Source organism: Cryptomeria japonica, chromosome 1, assembly GCF_030272615.1.
Source record: "Cryptomeria japonica chromosome 1, Sugi_1.0, whole genome shotgun sequence".
Taxonomy (NCBI): Eukaryota; Viridiplantae; Streptophyta; class Pinopsida; order Cupressales; family Cupressaceae; genus Cryptomeria; species Cryptomeria japonica.
In genome coordinates this window covers 100,899,269-100,915,786 of record NC_081405.1, presented here as the reverse complement: position 1 = coordinate 100,915,786, position 16,518 = coordinate 100,899,269, and the positions used below count along the sequence as shown (strand labels likewise).

Sequence of the window (16,518 nt, the reverse complement as noted above, 5' to 3'; positions counted from 1 at the left end):
TACACATTCAAAACTTGCTTCTTGCGAATTTGCTCTGGTAGAGCGATTCTTCATCTAGGACGCAAACCCTAGGTTGGATACTGGCTGGGACGTAGCCCCCAACAGTAGTTTGTCAGTAGATACTTCAGGGTGTTGGGCATTGGTTGACAGAGATTGGGTGCTCTATTGATTGCAGAGGATTCAGATTGCATTCAGAGGGTTTCATCAAGGCAGCTAACCTTATTCAGCTGGCACATGACTACAGCTGCAGCCCATTGGGAGTTGTGGTGGCGTCATTCTTCCTTGCTGTCCACGTTTGGTTTGTTGCTGGTGTGAAGAGCTGGAAATCCGCATATTGTATCTTGCTTATTCATTGCTGGTCAATTCATTTTGTAGCAGCTCCAAATTGGTAAATGATAATTGCTGGAATACAAGGAAATCAGATTATTGTCCTGGTACGAGTTGTAGTATTTTAGATTGTAAGTGTTCTAATTTATGAACATTGTTTCCATTCTTATTTCGCACTCTTATTGTTTACTGTTTCTTTGTATATATATCTTCAAAACTCCAAAACAAAAAGAAACAAACCCCCTTTCTGCACTTCTGTCTATTCTATAAGATCACCAGAAAATTACAAAAAACCTAGTTTATTAAATAAAAATTACAGCAGATCAGAAAAGAGATCCATCAGGGATCTTTCACTCTGCTGCATCATATCCTTTGCCTGAGGTGTTATGCTATCACCAAATACCAAATCTACGAAGTTAGGAGCTTCATAACCATATAGTGCCATGAATGGTGACATCCGGATGGACATGTGATAGGAGGAATTGTTACAATATTCCCCTAGGTGAAGCCATCTTACTCAAGTATTTTGCTGCTCCGAGACATAGTTTCTAAGATAACCTTCCAACGACTTATTCACTATCTCGGTCTGCCCATCAGTTTGAGGGTGGTAACTAGTGCTTGGAGTGAGCACAGTACCACACAATCTGAAAATCCCCTGCCAAAAAGCATTTAGGAACTTGCTGCCCTTATCACTCACAATGTTCTTCGGTAAACCATGCAATCTGAACACCTCCCGAAAGAACACTTCAACAACTTGTGCTGCTGTAAAAGAGCTGGTGATGGCGAAGAAATGAGCAAACTTTGTAAGTCTGTCCACCACCACATAGATACTATCTTTCCCTTGAGTCTGTGGCAACCCCGTGATGAAATCCATGGAGATACTCTCCCATTTTTGACCGGGAATAGGCAAGGGTTGTAACAAACCAGTCGGTAGAGTGTGCTCATCTTTGTTCCTCTGACATGTATGACACTCCTTGATGTACTTCAGAACATCACTTTTAAGTCCCTTCCAAGAGAATCTCTCCCGGATCTACCTGTATGTTTTGAAATAACCTTGGTGACCAGAAAGGGGGATGTCATAGAAAGTCTTTAGAATCTTCTCTTTTAGCCTAGATTCAGCTACTATGAAGATTCTTCCTTTGTACAGGATCAATCCCTCAACCATTTTGTACCTTTCATCATGAAAAGCACCTTCTATAAGGCTGGTTGCAAACTGATTTTGGCATAATCAGCAAGCAACAACTCTCTCCAATCAGCAGTAAGCTCGCAAAGTGAGCTTAAATGGGATCTTCTGGATAAGACATCCGCCACAACATTGTTTTTACCCTTAACATACTCAATATCGAAATCGTAAGCCTGTAGCTTACTCACCCATTTCTGCTGTCTCTCATTCAGATCCTTCTCATGCATGAAGTGTTTAAGACTATTGTGATCAGTCTTAACAATGAATTTACTCCCTACCAGATACTGTCTGAACTTTGCAAGGGCATGCATTATGGCAAGCATTTCCTTGTCATAAATGGAATACAGTCTCTCAGGACCGCTCAATTTTCTGCTCTCAAAGACTATAGGATGCTTATCCTGCATGAGGACCGCACCAACACCTTCCTTTGATGCATCACACTGTAGTTCAAATGGCTTGGTGAAATCAGGCAATGCTAAAACAGGGGAGGAACTCATGATCCCTTTAAACTGCTCAAATGTTGTTTGTGCCTTGTTGGACCATTCAAAAGCTCCTTTCTTTGTGAGATCTGTAAGGGGGGCAGCCAACTGAGAATACCCCTTCACGAACCTCCGATAGAATCCACACAATCCCAAAAATCTCCTCAAATGTGTTATGTTTTCGAGAGTAGGCCAATCAAGGATGGCTCTAATCTTTTCGGGATCCACCTTCACACCACCCACACTGATAATGTGACCGAGGTAGAGCAACTCTTCCATCCCAAACTCACATTTGGACTCCTTGGCAAACAGGGACTTAGATTCTAATATGCCCAACACTTCATCCAACTGCTGTAAATGTTCTTTCCAAGATTTGCTGAATATTAGGATGTCATCAAAAAATATCAAAACAAACTTCCTTAATTGTTCTTGGAAGATTCTGTTCATGTATGACTGGAATGTAGCAGGAGCATTAGTCAAACCAAAAGGCATGACTAGGAACTCAAAATGCCCAAAGTGGCATCTGAAAGCAGTCTTCTCCACATCTGAAGCTCTCATTTTGATCTGATGGTACCCCGATCTGAAGTCAATCTTGGAAAGGAACACTACCCCATGTAGCTCGTCAATGAGCTCATCGATTCTCGGAAAAGGATACCTATTCTTGATGGTTTTCTGATTTAGGGCTCGGTAATCCACACACATGTGCATGGTCCCATCCTTCTTTCTCACCAAAACAACAGCCGAAGCAAAGGGGCTTTTGCTAGGCCGTATGTAACCCATGTCAAGCAATTCTTGAATTGCTTTCTCAATCTCATCCTTCTGCTTCTTCGGATATCGGTAAGGAGTAGTCATGACTGGCTTAGCTCCTTCCTCAAGCTCAATAATGTGTTCGGCACCTCTTTCAGGAGGCCTGCGAGGAGGTGGATTTTCGAACACCTTGCTTCTCTTGGTTATCAAAGCTTGAATGTCTTAAGGGTAATCTCTGTGCTCCTTTTGTGGTTCGGAAGGCATGACCATGATCTTGCTTCTATCTTTGATCATTGCTGAAATATCTGAGGAATAGCTGCCCTTATCTACCAATGGATTGGAAGGCATCATCAAACACTCTGCCGCCCACTCCACCTGATTATGGCGGATTAGCCTTTCCATTCTTTTCAAGGATACAACTTTAAGTCCCCCATGCGACATTCCCCTCAAAACTACCTTCTTCCCTTCAGACATGAATTTCAGCTCCATGGTTTGTAGGTTTAGTGTGATCTTACCAAGAGATCTCAGCCATTGAATCCTGAGGACTGCATCATCAGTCCCTCCAATACTCACCACAAAGAAATCATCTCTGATTTCATGATTTCCCAACTTCAGAGACATGTTGGAAATCATTCGGTTACAGGATATAGTGGAGCCATCTGCTACCATGACTTTGAAGCCCTCAACTTCCTCTGCCACTAGTCCCCTTTTTGCAACAATCCTTTCATCAATGAAGTTGTGTGTTGCACCTGTGTCAATTAGAGCTATGACACGATGCTCTCCAATCACACCCCGAACTCTGAAGGATTCATTTTTGTGAATGCTCGAGAGTTGAGCAACCACTCCTCATCTTCTGACCCAAATTCAGGCCCTTCAGGAGCCTCTTCATACTCGCTGTCCTCAACTTCAGTTTGCTGTTCTGAGATTTCAGAATTTGATCCATCTTCTGAATAGCATTCCATCTGATGCAAATTCCCTTTTCCATGGCACCTATGTCCTGAAACCCAAGGTTCTGTGCAAGAACAACATAGATTCTTTCTCCGGAGCTGTTGATGGAGCCCATCATCCATACGTGGAGGGAACCTCTTGGTCTGATTCGTGAACTTCTTCTTGTCCTTTCTGAAGGGGAAAGGCTTGGACTGAATTTTACTCTTTGGGGCAGCCAACTCCATACTTCTAGATTTTTTTATAGCTTCTGCCAGGATGGGCGGATCAAAAGCTTTGTCCCATCCTCTCAAAGGTTCTTCAAGTCCCTTAGTGAAATGGACAACCAACCGCTTCTCTGAGATGCTACTCACCATGACTGACAGGTTTTGAAATTTAGTCACGTAAGTATCCAATGAACCTTGCTGCCTGAGTTGTGCAAGTTCTCTGAACTTCACCTCTGGATCCTTGGTGTCGAATCTCTCAATCAGCTTGTTGGTGAAATCAGCATAGGTGGTGATTAAGTTATGACTAAGGGTGACCAACCCATGGTACCACAATTCGTGGGCCACTCCATCCAAGTGCAAGGTAGCAAACTTGATGGCATCCTCCTCCGGCATCAGCCTCAAGGACAAGTAATTGTCCGACTTTTGGACCAATGCTCTAGTTGTACTATTAGCACTTCCATCAAAGTGTGCTAAGGTCACTCTTCCAAGAGCTTGATGATAATCTCTTGGGGCAGCAGACTTATAGTCATTCCTCCTTCCTCTCTTCATTTTCTGATTCATAAATTGATCCAGAGTTAGGATATCTCGGATCTCAACAGGAAGAGAAGCATGCTCCGTGTAGCTATTTCTTGTTTCATCAGCTGTGGGTATCTCCGTTTCGGCTTGTTGTACTTCTCTTGGCAGAAATACAAGTTGTAAAGGCCTTAGGGCTGAACCTCCATGGTTACTCCCATTGTTACTCTTATTTCCATTGCCTACAGGAGTGTTAGAAGTGCTGGCTTCCGGTCCATTGTTGGGCTGATTAGGGACCCCAACAATGTTCTGGTTGAGCTTTGCCAGCAGTAAAGACATCATGTCCATCATGGCATTGAATTGCCTCTCTGCCTTCTTGTTGGGTGCCTCATTTGTTTCTGTAGTCTTATCTGCCATTGAATCCACTGAATCTGAGGTATCTAGATCCTTCCCTCTGTTTCTCAGTACTTCTGAAAATGTGTCCTCTTCGGGCACTATAGGAATCTGAAACTGTTGTCTCTTCTGCTCTCTGTTGTAGTATCTGACGTCTCTGTCACTCATGGAGACTTCTGAACCCATTGACTCTCACAGGCTGGCAAGAAGACCATCTCTGATACCATTGTAATATCCCAGTAATTTTTTTTTTGATTTTTTAACAATAAGAAATACAAGCAATCACCACAACCTGTTAAGGTTAGAGAAATAATCCAAACTGCTGAAAGGGAACCCTTCCACCTTTTGTTCACCGAGAGGCCAAGCTGGGAAAGTGAGAGCATACGGTGTTCCGGGGATCGTTAGCAACAACAATCAACTGAAATTACAATGCCTAGGCAGCAAGCCAGCCCCTTCTGCTTATCCAGCAGGATAGAAACCAAACTCTTGGCAGTAAACCGACCAAGGGAAAAATGACAAGAAACTGAGATTCAATCACTCTACCGCATATTTCAGCGGGAGGACATTACATTAAGACATCACTCAACCGCATATTTCAGCGGGAGGACAATTGCATTAACTTATCATTCGACGACTTATTCAGTGGGAGGACTGAAAATTACAAATTTGTTGAATACCAGGCGGCAAGCCAGTCTCTTCCACTTATTCAGTGGGATGAGAGTTACAAAGATAGAACTGGTTAGTAGTACTACTACCTAACCTTACAATAGTAGAGATGAAAGAAGGAGAGTAATGCAGATTTCTACAATAAGGATATAAATTTCTGTTACAACCAATCTACAGGCTGAAAGTACAAACCAGCAGCCTATAGAAATACCAAAATACTGATAACTCCCTCATTTTACATCCAAATTAACTCAAACCAGTCCCAAACCCACCGTACATCATAAGCAATGACAACCAATCAAAACCACACCCCAAACAAACCATTATTTATTTTGCACGCATCCCAATGCAACACAGAAAACCCACGCCTAGCCTAAGAATTTCGATTTGGCATAATAAATTCAAAACTCAAACAAACGTGCTATAAACTTACAAAGTTTATCACCAGTGCCGGGAAGGAAGATAGAGTTGATACCCATAACCGTCAGTCGCTTTAGCAGAGAGGCGTGATCGAAAATATGCTTCAGCCACAGGCAAAACCAGCGAGTCTCCAGAATCACTTCAACACCAAAAATGTCTATGGTAAACTCTGAGAATGTAGGAGAATACAATGCACAACTAGGTACTATATTTCAAGTATGAAACCGGGTAGCACTAGGGAGACACACTCCGAAGCCTCAAGTTCTGTCGCCAAACCGGCAGCATAACATTACAAATTTTCAAGATGTCTCAAATGAGAGCCCAAGGCTCTTATTTATAACTTTTCAGCACCCAAAATCAAATGCAAATTCTTCCAAACGCCACTCCTTCATTTGCATTTCATTTCACCCAAGTGTAGCGCCACTTCTCCCAAGTCAAACCTCACGCCAAAGGGGAAGGGACTCACTTTAATTACTTGGCAAATAATGGAGATGCAATATAACATAATATTCCTCTAAAATATTTCACCATTCCATAGAACACATGAGTTTCGCCAAACAATTAGGATAAAATAGCATTAATCCCAATTTTAATAAATCAGTCGCAAATAATCAGATTAATTAATTATTAAACCTTAGGATAAAGAAATAATATTTAATTATGTCACAGATGACTCCCGTACTGATTATTAACACAACTAGGATGAAACTGAGCCCGGACGACCACAAAACAGTTGTAGATTCAGAACCCTGTCTACTGCCAAAATAGAATTGTGCGACACTGCCACTTACTAAAAATGGTAAGTCAAGAACTAATGCTCAGAAAAGCACGATCATCACGTCCAGAGGCAAAACATGGAGAGCTCAGTAGGACAGTAACACTAGAATGGCCATTCCTTGACTTACTAAAAATAGTAAGTCCTCGTTTCATCAATGTTGGACCCCTCATTCTTCATTCCACCTAGCCTACGGGTCTCAAGAATAGGCTAATGGAGCACCAGAAGGTCATTAGTGAGAAGGGGACATTACACACTGATCATGGACAACCCCATCTAAGTGCAATATGGCAAATGTTATGGCATCTTTTTCTGTCACGGGACTAAGGGTTAAATAGGTTTTCAATTTCTGGATCCATGCATGTGCTGTGGTTTTCCCCGACCCATCAAAATTTGGAATGCTTGTTGGTGGCAATATTGTACACGAAAATAAAACTAGTTAATTAAGTTGTAATTGTGTTGGTTAGTTGGCAACCGAGGGGTGGCAGTTGCGGTGCGACGGTTGGCGCTCGCACCCCCTCGGCATCTTTATATACTTCCAAATGTAACTTGTAACGGGGACAATGATGAATGGAATAAGATCTGATATATTGCATCTGATATCTATGGCATTATTGTTCTGCATTACGTGTTTTATCTGTGTGCTTTAAGTTATTCACCCAAGAGGGCAAACATTTGGCGCCGCTGCCTAGACGTACTCGGGAACGGAAGACACGGATGGCGCACAGATGCGATGGGCCTACCCGTTGGTGAAATAAACCTAGAGGCCAACGACGCGCGAACAAAACTTTACACAGGAGAAGACACGACAACGAGTGAATTTTCAATTTTGCTCCAGGTAGCCATCCAGACCTACGTTCAACGAGAGGCGGCGGAGGCGGAAATCCCACCAAGTGCCGTGTGGACAGCGCTGGATGTTAGCCCAACAGTAAACCGGTTGATGAACCACCTCCCTTGGTTGCTTGCACAGGCATCGCTGGCACAACAGGCTCGCCTGGAGGAGATTGCCCAGGAAGAGCGATGCCAACAAATTCTGCAACACTACGAAAAAAACAGTTGATGGGAAACGGAACAAGATGGCCCCAGGCTAGGAGGGAATTGAACCTTGAACTTTTTATATTCAAATAAAAGTGTCATTGACACGAGTTGTATTGGAGGAAATGAATTAATAAAGACGTGTTTTGATTTATGTATTGTGAGTTATGGAAATGTGCGACAATTAATGCCCGACCTATTGAATAAAGATAGAAATAAAAAAGTAGAAATGGACGAGTGGGAGGTCGCGCAGAGGGTCTTGATTCTGGAGCAGCAAGTAGAACAAAGGCGTAGGCTAAGGCAGCTTGCCGAGGGACGACCGGCCGAGGGGTTGCTCGAAGGGAACCCAGGAGGTGTCACGGAGGTTGCGGAGACAGAGATAGATGGAGAGAAGTACACTCTCTACACTGTCGTAGGGTTGCTCGAAGGGAACCTAGGAGTCACTGAGGGTGCCGAAGGCAACCTCTACAGTTCGCCTGAATACCACCACCGAAGGGTAAGAAGTCGCGAAGAGTTGGTGAAACAAACAAGGCGAAATCTAAACTTGATCGATGCTACTAGAGATCTACTAAAGAATTTATCCATTTCGGAGGACAACTGGAGGGAGACGACCGAAGGTGACGGTACGGTTGAGGGTGACGAGGGAGCACAAGGGTACCGTAGGAGAGGCAATTTGTTCAGTTCGGGGTCAGGTGCAGGAGGCGGAGGATCACCAGGTACAAGCACACAAGGCACCAGAGGAGTGAGACCGCGCGGTGGGATGGCCAGTAAACAGAAGTTGCCGAAGTTCAACGGCGAGGGGAAGGAAGATCCCGTCCGCCATTGTCGAACGTGCGAAACCATATGGTCAGCGAACGGTGTTACTGACCAAAATGAATGGGTAACGCAGTTCCCAACCACGTTACGTGGAGTTGCCATAGATTGGTACTTTGATGTGGACAAGCAAAAAGTGGCCACGTGGGCCAACCTACAGAAGGAATTCACGGAGGAGTTTCGGTTGCTCCGTGATGACAATGAAATTGTAACGGAGATATACAGTACCAAACAAGGTACCAAGGAGACAGTATGGGTATACAACAGGAGGCTGAAGGAATTGCTGGGTAAAATGGAAAGCCAACCAGCAGAGGGATTGAAGAAACGATGGTTCGTTGAAGGATTGAAATCCTCCCTACGAAAAAAGATGAAAATTGTACCCCCGACGTCATATGACGACGCCTATAATAGGGCGATGGATCTAGAGAGCGAATACAAAACGTCAAAGAAGAAAAAAAGTAATAAATATTCATCTGACGATGATGAAGACTCTGACGGGGAAAGCAGCAGCAGTGGCGAATCGAGTAAAAAGGTGCACGCTCTCCAAAAGGACATGGAATGAATGCTGAAAGAATTCAAAGCCATGAAGGGGAGTACAAGTAAGACTGAAGAAAATGACGTGTGGTGTATCGACTGTAGGAGTGACGGACACACCAAGGGGTCATGCCCCAAGAAGGCTTTCTACGACATTTGTCAGATTGCGGGACATTTGACAAAGGAATGTCCCTACAATATGAAAACCAGGAGCCAAGAAGTTCTCTTCACGCAAGAGCAACCGGTCGTCGGAACTTCGCAAACCAACACAACGGCATCATCTGGAGGTTACCGGGACAACAGACGCGGTGGCGGAAGGAATAGCAACAATAACAATAACAGAAGCCGTATCCAGTATGACGCCAAGGGCCGGCCAATTATCCAATGTAGGGCCTGTAATTAGTGGGGGCACTTCGCCCGTGATTGCACGAAGGAAGCCACCCCTCAGCACCTCTGCCGATGGTGTGGGCCAGGCGACCATGAGGACGCAAATTGCCCACAGGCAGGGGTTAATCTCCTCAACATTGAGAAGACTGGTGAGAAAGAAGTACTGGTAATCACCCGCGCCCAAATGAAAAAGGCCACTTATCCCGAACCCCGTACGGAGAAGGAAAGATTACGGGAGGCAAAGGCCAATATTGAACGTGAGATGACGACCGAACGATGGGACAACGAGGTGGCGAGTACATCATCCCATACGGAAGCAGAAAATAACATCATTGGGTAAGTACTGCAGATGGAAGTACCTATAAGGGTAAAGGACCTTCTAGAAACAATGCCACAATTAAGAACCGCCATTTTTAATTCCATACAAACCACTGCGCAGGCACCTTTGCGTGCACACGAGCGGAAGTTCCGGTCAGCCCCTCGGCTGACCCAATGTTGTTGGCCTTGAATAGTGGTTAGCATCCTGTTGTAGTAGAGATGGGAATTCTCGGGGCTATCCTCAAAGACACCATCGTGGACAGAGGTTCGGGGGTGAATGTACTGCCAGAGGATACGTGGAAGAGGTTGGGGAAGCCAAAACTATGGCCACCCACGTTCAACTTGGTAGGTGCAGACCAACACGGCATCAAGCCACTCGACACCCTGATGGCCCAGCCGGTCACTATCGGCACGCAACCTTTCATACTAGATTTTGTGGTAATCCCACTCAAGAAGAAGGGGTACGACGCCATCTTAGGCAAAGGGTGGCTGGTTACAGCAAAGGTGAACCACGATTGGAAAAAGAACACCCTTTCTATGGAGAAAGGGGGGCGGAAGTACCCCATTGATCTGAGGACCCAGGTTGTTGATGAGGAACTGACATCATCTTCGGAATCGGAGGGTGAAGGAAAAGGCTACCTGAGGGACGAAGGACGAGGCTACAGGGAGCCCAACGACAAAGGGATTCTCAAACTAGGAGAATGCTCCAAGGATGAGACAGGGTTATTGAACGGGCTCTTCCACTGGCAGATGGAGGATTATGAAATGTTCCAGAGCTACAGGCTCGAAGTAGAGGAACCAAAGCAAGTAACAGAGGAGGTGTACCTGCCAGAATACATAGAATATTGGAAGGGAGACGCCCCAAACCTCGGTGACGTAGATAATCCGAAGATCAATTGTGTCGGCAACGATTGGAACCCTGTGAGGAAGGCCGCAACCTTCAAAATCTTTATTATTCTTCTTCTTCTTATGTACGGGAAGGAGAGTGTGGTCCCTGTAGAATTTGTGGTTCCAGGTCTTTGGATGGACATTGAAAATAGATTGGCCACCAACAGGTACAAATTGAAACCCTACCAAGCGAAGCGCGCAGGGGACCCAAGAGGCCGGCCGGACACTCAAGAGCCCGGAGGGGAACCCGAGAGGATGGAAGGGGACTCGAGAGGCCAGGCAGGCGACTCAAGAGGCACAAGATCACAACAGGAGACTCTCAGGCGAGGAAAACTGAGAAGGATGAAGGGCGATCCTAGCGGCATGGGACCCAAGCCGAAGACTCTTGATAATTAGATTATATATTAAAAAAAAAAAACAAAAAACACCTCACGACAGTTGACCGTATGGTTGATTAAAAAAAAAAAAAAAACCTCATACGCCAGCTGGCTATACGGCATGGGAAAAAAAAAAGAAAAAGTCGTGGGGCCACCGTACGGTGACCACACCGGCGGTGGAACCACCGCACGGTGGTTCCACCTTTGATGGTTCCACTGCCGGTGTGGTCACCATACGGTGGCCCCATGACTTTTTCTTTTTTCTTTTTTCCATGCCGTACAGCCACCGTATGGTGACCACACCGGTGGTGGAACCACTGTGCAGTGGTCACATCGATGGTGGGGCCACCGGCGGTGGATGCCACCGTGCGGTGGACACCCGCATGCCTCACTTAAAACAAACCCCCGCACCACGCAGCCCATGCAAGGAAAAAGAAGAAGGAAACCCCGCACCATGCCAAACAAAAAACGGACGAAGAGAAAAAAAAAAAGGAGAGACGAGCACAGCAACGCAGCACCGCACAAACAAACACAGACATAGTCGTACGGTGGAGGGGTGTTGACCGCATGGGAAGGTGGCCGTACGATTGGAGGTGTCAGTGCTGTTGTTGACCGTACGAGGAGGTTGTATGGCCGGGGTGCCATCGGGGATAGAGGAAACTTAAAAAAAAAAAACGACGACGACCAGATTGAAAAATCATTTGATGACATATGGAGCCAGGACGTTGAAAATATTAGAGTGGAGAAGAAGGGTTTTGAAAAATCATTCGATGACATATGGAGCCACGGCGCTGCCCTTGGACCTCGCGAGGGGCGCTGCCCCTTGACCCCGCTGGGGCGCTGCCCCTCGACCCCGCTGGGGTGCTGCCCCAGACCCCGCGGGGGTGCTGCCCCTCGACCCCGCTGGGGCGCTACCCCAGACCCTGTTGGGGGCACTGCCCCCAGACCCCAGTTTATTTTTGAGCTAAAGTACACTTGTTGGAGTTGGACGGAGGGCATTAGAGATGTCACGGTAAGTGTTGTGGTTTTCCGTACTGTGAGAAAGAAGCTTGCAGCTAAGCATTGGCGGGGAAGCCATAAGCCGTAGAGGGAGACGGATTTGGAGATTGCAAACAAACAGAGTTTGAGGGAAGGCATTGCAAGTCCGCGCAGTTGTATGACACTAGGGAGTTATTCAGTTGTTAGCCTTTGGGGAGTGTAATGGAGGATTTGAGGTGCCTCCTAGCCTTTGTGCCAGCGGGTTGTGGCCACCTCTTGGCAGGAATGGTACGCTTTGAGGAACTTGGAGTATGTCTCGGTTGGACGTGAGGTTGCCTTGGTGGATGCAGAGAGGGCTCGGGAGGAGCTGACCACCAGGTTGGAGGTAGTCCTAGCGTGAGACGTAGCTTAGCGTACCCAGGAGTTGGATGCCGAGAGGGCAATGCCGGTGGCTATCGAGGACAAATTGGCTAGGGAGACAGTATCATTTGAGTAGCAGTTGGTGGAGGTTGAGACTGAAAGCATGTTTTGCAGACAAGTTTGGTTTAGGCACAGGAGGGTTGTGATGTCAAAGGAAGCACTAATGGTGAAATCCGCACTTGAGCATCGGATGGTAGCAGAAAAGGGTTTTCAGGCGAGGACGCAGCAAGTGTATAAGTTTCGGGCTCGACTGGCGTCAGCAGTTCTGTTTAATGTCATCTCTATTTTGTATTAAGTCGTCCGGAGATGACTTCTTTTCTTTTGGGGGGGATGATGTTGGCGGCAATATTGTACACAGAAATAAAACTAGTTAATTAAGTTGTAATTGTGTTGGTTAGTTGGCAACCAAGGGGTGGCAGTTGCGGTGTGACGGTTGGCGCTCGCACCCCTGCGGCATCTTTATATACTTCCAAATGTAACTTGTAACGGGGACAATGATGAATGGAATGACATCTGATATATTGCATCTGATATCTATGGCATTATTGTTCTGCATTACGTGTTTTATCTGTGTGCTTTAAGTTATTCACCCGAGAGGGCAAACAATGCTCAATTTCCCTATCTTGTTTGGATATCCCGGTTTGGGCGGTGGTTCCTTACCCTTTGGGTAGTCTTCATTTTAGCCTCACAATAGGCTGGGAAGGGGATGCTCCCTTTGATTTCTGGTTCAAGCCTAGCATATTCTACGACAAGTGTTTCCAAACTTGGGTTATTAATCTGTTCATATTCTCTTGAGAATCTTTCGCCAACTATAAAGGGAGGCAAGGTTGTCTTGGGGGTGGTTCCATTGTCACTTACTGATTGGTTGGAGTTTTCATCCCTATTGTTTTCTTGATTTGGTCTTAAGTTACGCATGGTATTACTTATGTTTTGCAAGGCTTGGAGCATGGCTTGGTTTGTTTGTTCATTTTTCTCCATAAATGTTCTTAATTCTTGCTCCATAATCCTCTTTCTTTCTCTTTCAAGGGCCCTTAAGGTTCTTTGACTTGGTTGCATCAACTATTGACCCCATAGGCTGGCAGGATGATGCTTTGATACCACTGTAATGCCCCCTAATCAGTTATACTCTAACTTAACTTAAATTGGCCCAAATCTAAAATAGGTAACTAAGTTTATGGGAGTACCTTTGTATACTGTTGTCCTGCAACACAAAATTAGAGAATATATATATGAAGTAACATTTATAATTGAAACATATGCTAATGAAAATGATATAAATTTTAATGTATTAATTACCGTTAGTATTATATTTGTTAGATAAAATCAGATTGTAGGTTAGTTGCTATTCTTTATTATCCAATTTCTTAGTGCACTAGGGTAGGCTAGTTGGATAGGGTGTCCAAGAGATCCTCCATCCTAGGCCCAAGAGCAGATGCTACATCCCTCTTGGCTCCACGTGATAGGTGTTAAGCATCCATCATGGAGTGGCGTACCTAGTGAGGTAACCTATTGTCGCTCCTCCTCATCACAACCACTTCCTTTCTTAAGCCCAAGAGCAGATGCTACACCCCTCTTGGCCCCATGTGGCAGGGTTTAGGCATCCACTATGGAGTGAGTGGCGTACTTAAGAGAGGGTCCCTAATATACCATGAACCATTTGTGATATCCTAATGAAGTTATATTTGTTATTCAATTCATCTCATTATGATAATTAATTATATCTGACATAGTTCTCACATTTCATTGGATTACATTAGTGCCTTTAGATTGTCATCAATGCTTTCTGTTAGTATTACTTTGTATCAGTATTAATCATTATTGCCATTATTCCATTACAATCATTACATTATTCCTTGTATTATTATCATCATATGAATTTACAGTATTATAACAATTTGTGCAAAACTGAATTCAATTACTTTATTTATTCTTGGATTCATTAACAGATGTGTATATATATATATTAAGTCTCACAGTAATGTAGTTTAAATGCTGTTTGAGTAATTGTATGTTATTTGCCTTTCAACTAAATATCATATTAATGTCACCAATTTGATTAAGATCATACACAACTGTTTATATTTAATGATATACAGATAAGATTTTAATATATATATAAGTTACTGGCTGTTATATTCTGATATTAAATCAGAAGTTATTCTTATACATACCTGTCACTGCTGGCTCCTATTTCTTATCCCTGCTGGCAGCCTTGATAATCCCTTTAGCGTATTTCCCAATTGGTATGGGGGGAGGTATTTATCCTACCCCTATCATGGTGGAAAGCCGCGATACTTCCATTAGGTAGCGCCCCTTTTTGAAGGGTCGCTACCCTCTCACCTGATGGAATTAATACCCAGCCACCATTTCATGAATGGTTATTGGGCCTTGGGGAATATAAGGATTAACTGGTCAAACAAACATATGTTTTAATACTAACGCATCATTCAATATTTGTTAATGTATATAATATAATGTATATTGTTGATATATATTGTTAATGCATGTAATGTACCCGACAGCACCCCAGCCGTACGACACCTTCCCGACGACACTCCCAGCCGTACAACACCCCCAACTCTCACCCCGTACAGTGGCTAATAACTCAATGTACGGTACTATACTGTACCGTACAACAAACACAGGCTGTGCTATTCCATACGAAGGCAGTCCGTACGGTGACTACACTAGCATACAGGTCCGTACCAAAGAAGATGAAATATAAATATGACAAATACCAGAATGACGTTTCTCCTACACAGGTTTCCTCTCCTATGGATCATATCAAGGATACAGAAATTGGGCATGTTGACATGTCAGAATTCATCAAAAGGGTGGAGGATCCGCAGGATAGTAATATGCAGCGTTTGTTGGACAGCCACATTCATCATGCATCTTCTTTTCTGGTGGCTGCTCTAGAACCTGAATTTGTTCTTGCTTGCGCTCACCATTTCGACAAGGAGACAAGAACCATTAGAAATGATGATGGTGAGGCAATAATTCGCCTTGATGCGGATACTATTGAGAAAGTGTTCAGAATACCGTTAGCACCTATGTATATGGAGATTTCCAAGGATAGTGCAGCTGAGTACTATGTCAAGAGGGAAAAGAACTGCAAACGTCACATTAATAGATGGATCCATGAGCCACGAGCTGCTTTCACAAGGTGGGCTAAGTTATAACGTTGTGACTTCAAGTGGGAAATTGGAGACATCGTTACTCTCTTCAGTAGAATGTTAGGTCTTGAGCATTCTAATGTTTTTGAGCTTTGGATGTATCAGTTTATCATGTTCACAAGGCAGTCCCACCACATCTCATGGGAGAAATTATCAGTGACGCTTTGTGTGAACAACTTGCAGCAGTCCCTACCACTATGACATTTTACATGAACTCATACTTAGTGTATTTGGCAGCGTCAATTAGACATTTCCCTGGTCTTTCTACCAAGGGTGATCGCTCGCTTATACCGGTGTGGGAGTACTACGATCAACTGCCCTTGAGATCCAGTAGGTTACATTTCAGAAGGGTTCAGGATGCATTCTTTGGTTATTTCATGTGTCAGTTTGACAAGACTCTAAAGAAAAGAATATCAAATGACGCATGGGAAAGAGTGAATGAGTATGGTTGCTTGTTCCTTCAATTCCCGACTTTCACTTATATGAGAGCTGGATGTTACAGTGGGCAGCCATACATGCTCCCTAGATACTCAACTAATAAGATTATTCTTATGGAGTTGGGAAGACAAATCATGGCGGTTCATTCACATCAATCTGTCAAGCATAAGGTTGGAATGGGGATTTCTACAACTAACCCATTGAAGATTGGTCGGTATTGCCTCATCACATCCACCAAAGCCAAAGCTATGGAGACCGAGATGCAGGAGATAAAACTCAAAAGGTTTAAGTCAAGGGCAGATTTTGACTACTGAAGTATGAAGGAGAGAATAAAAAAGTCCTTCATACATGTGCATCGCATAGAAGATATCTGGGTGGAACTCCGTACAGAAAAGGAGGTTCTTAAGATGGATTACTGCAGGCTCACCCTTGAGAAGGTTATTGAGTTGAACCTGGTGGACATTCCGCAAGGGATGATTGATGATGGGAATGTGCTTGAT

General features: G+C 44.4%; 1 protein-coding gene across 2 annotated transcripts in view; it reads left to right on the top strand.

Annotated features, from left to right (window-relative positions):
* The window catches only part of LOC131041883 (magnesium transporter MRS2-A, chloroplastic), a 411,268-nt gene that overhangs the window by 72,310 nt on the left and 322,440 nt on the right, over positions 1 to 16,518 (top strand). The window lies entirely within an intron of this gene.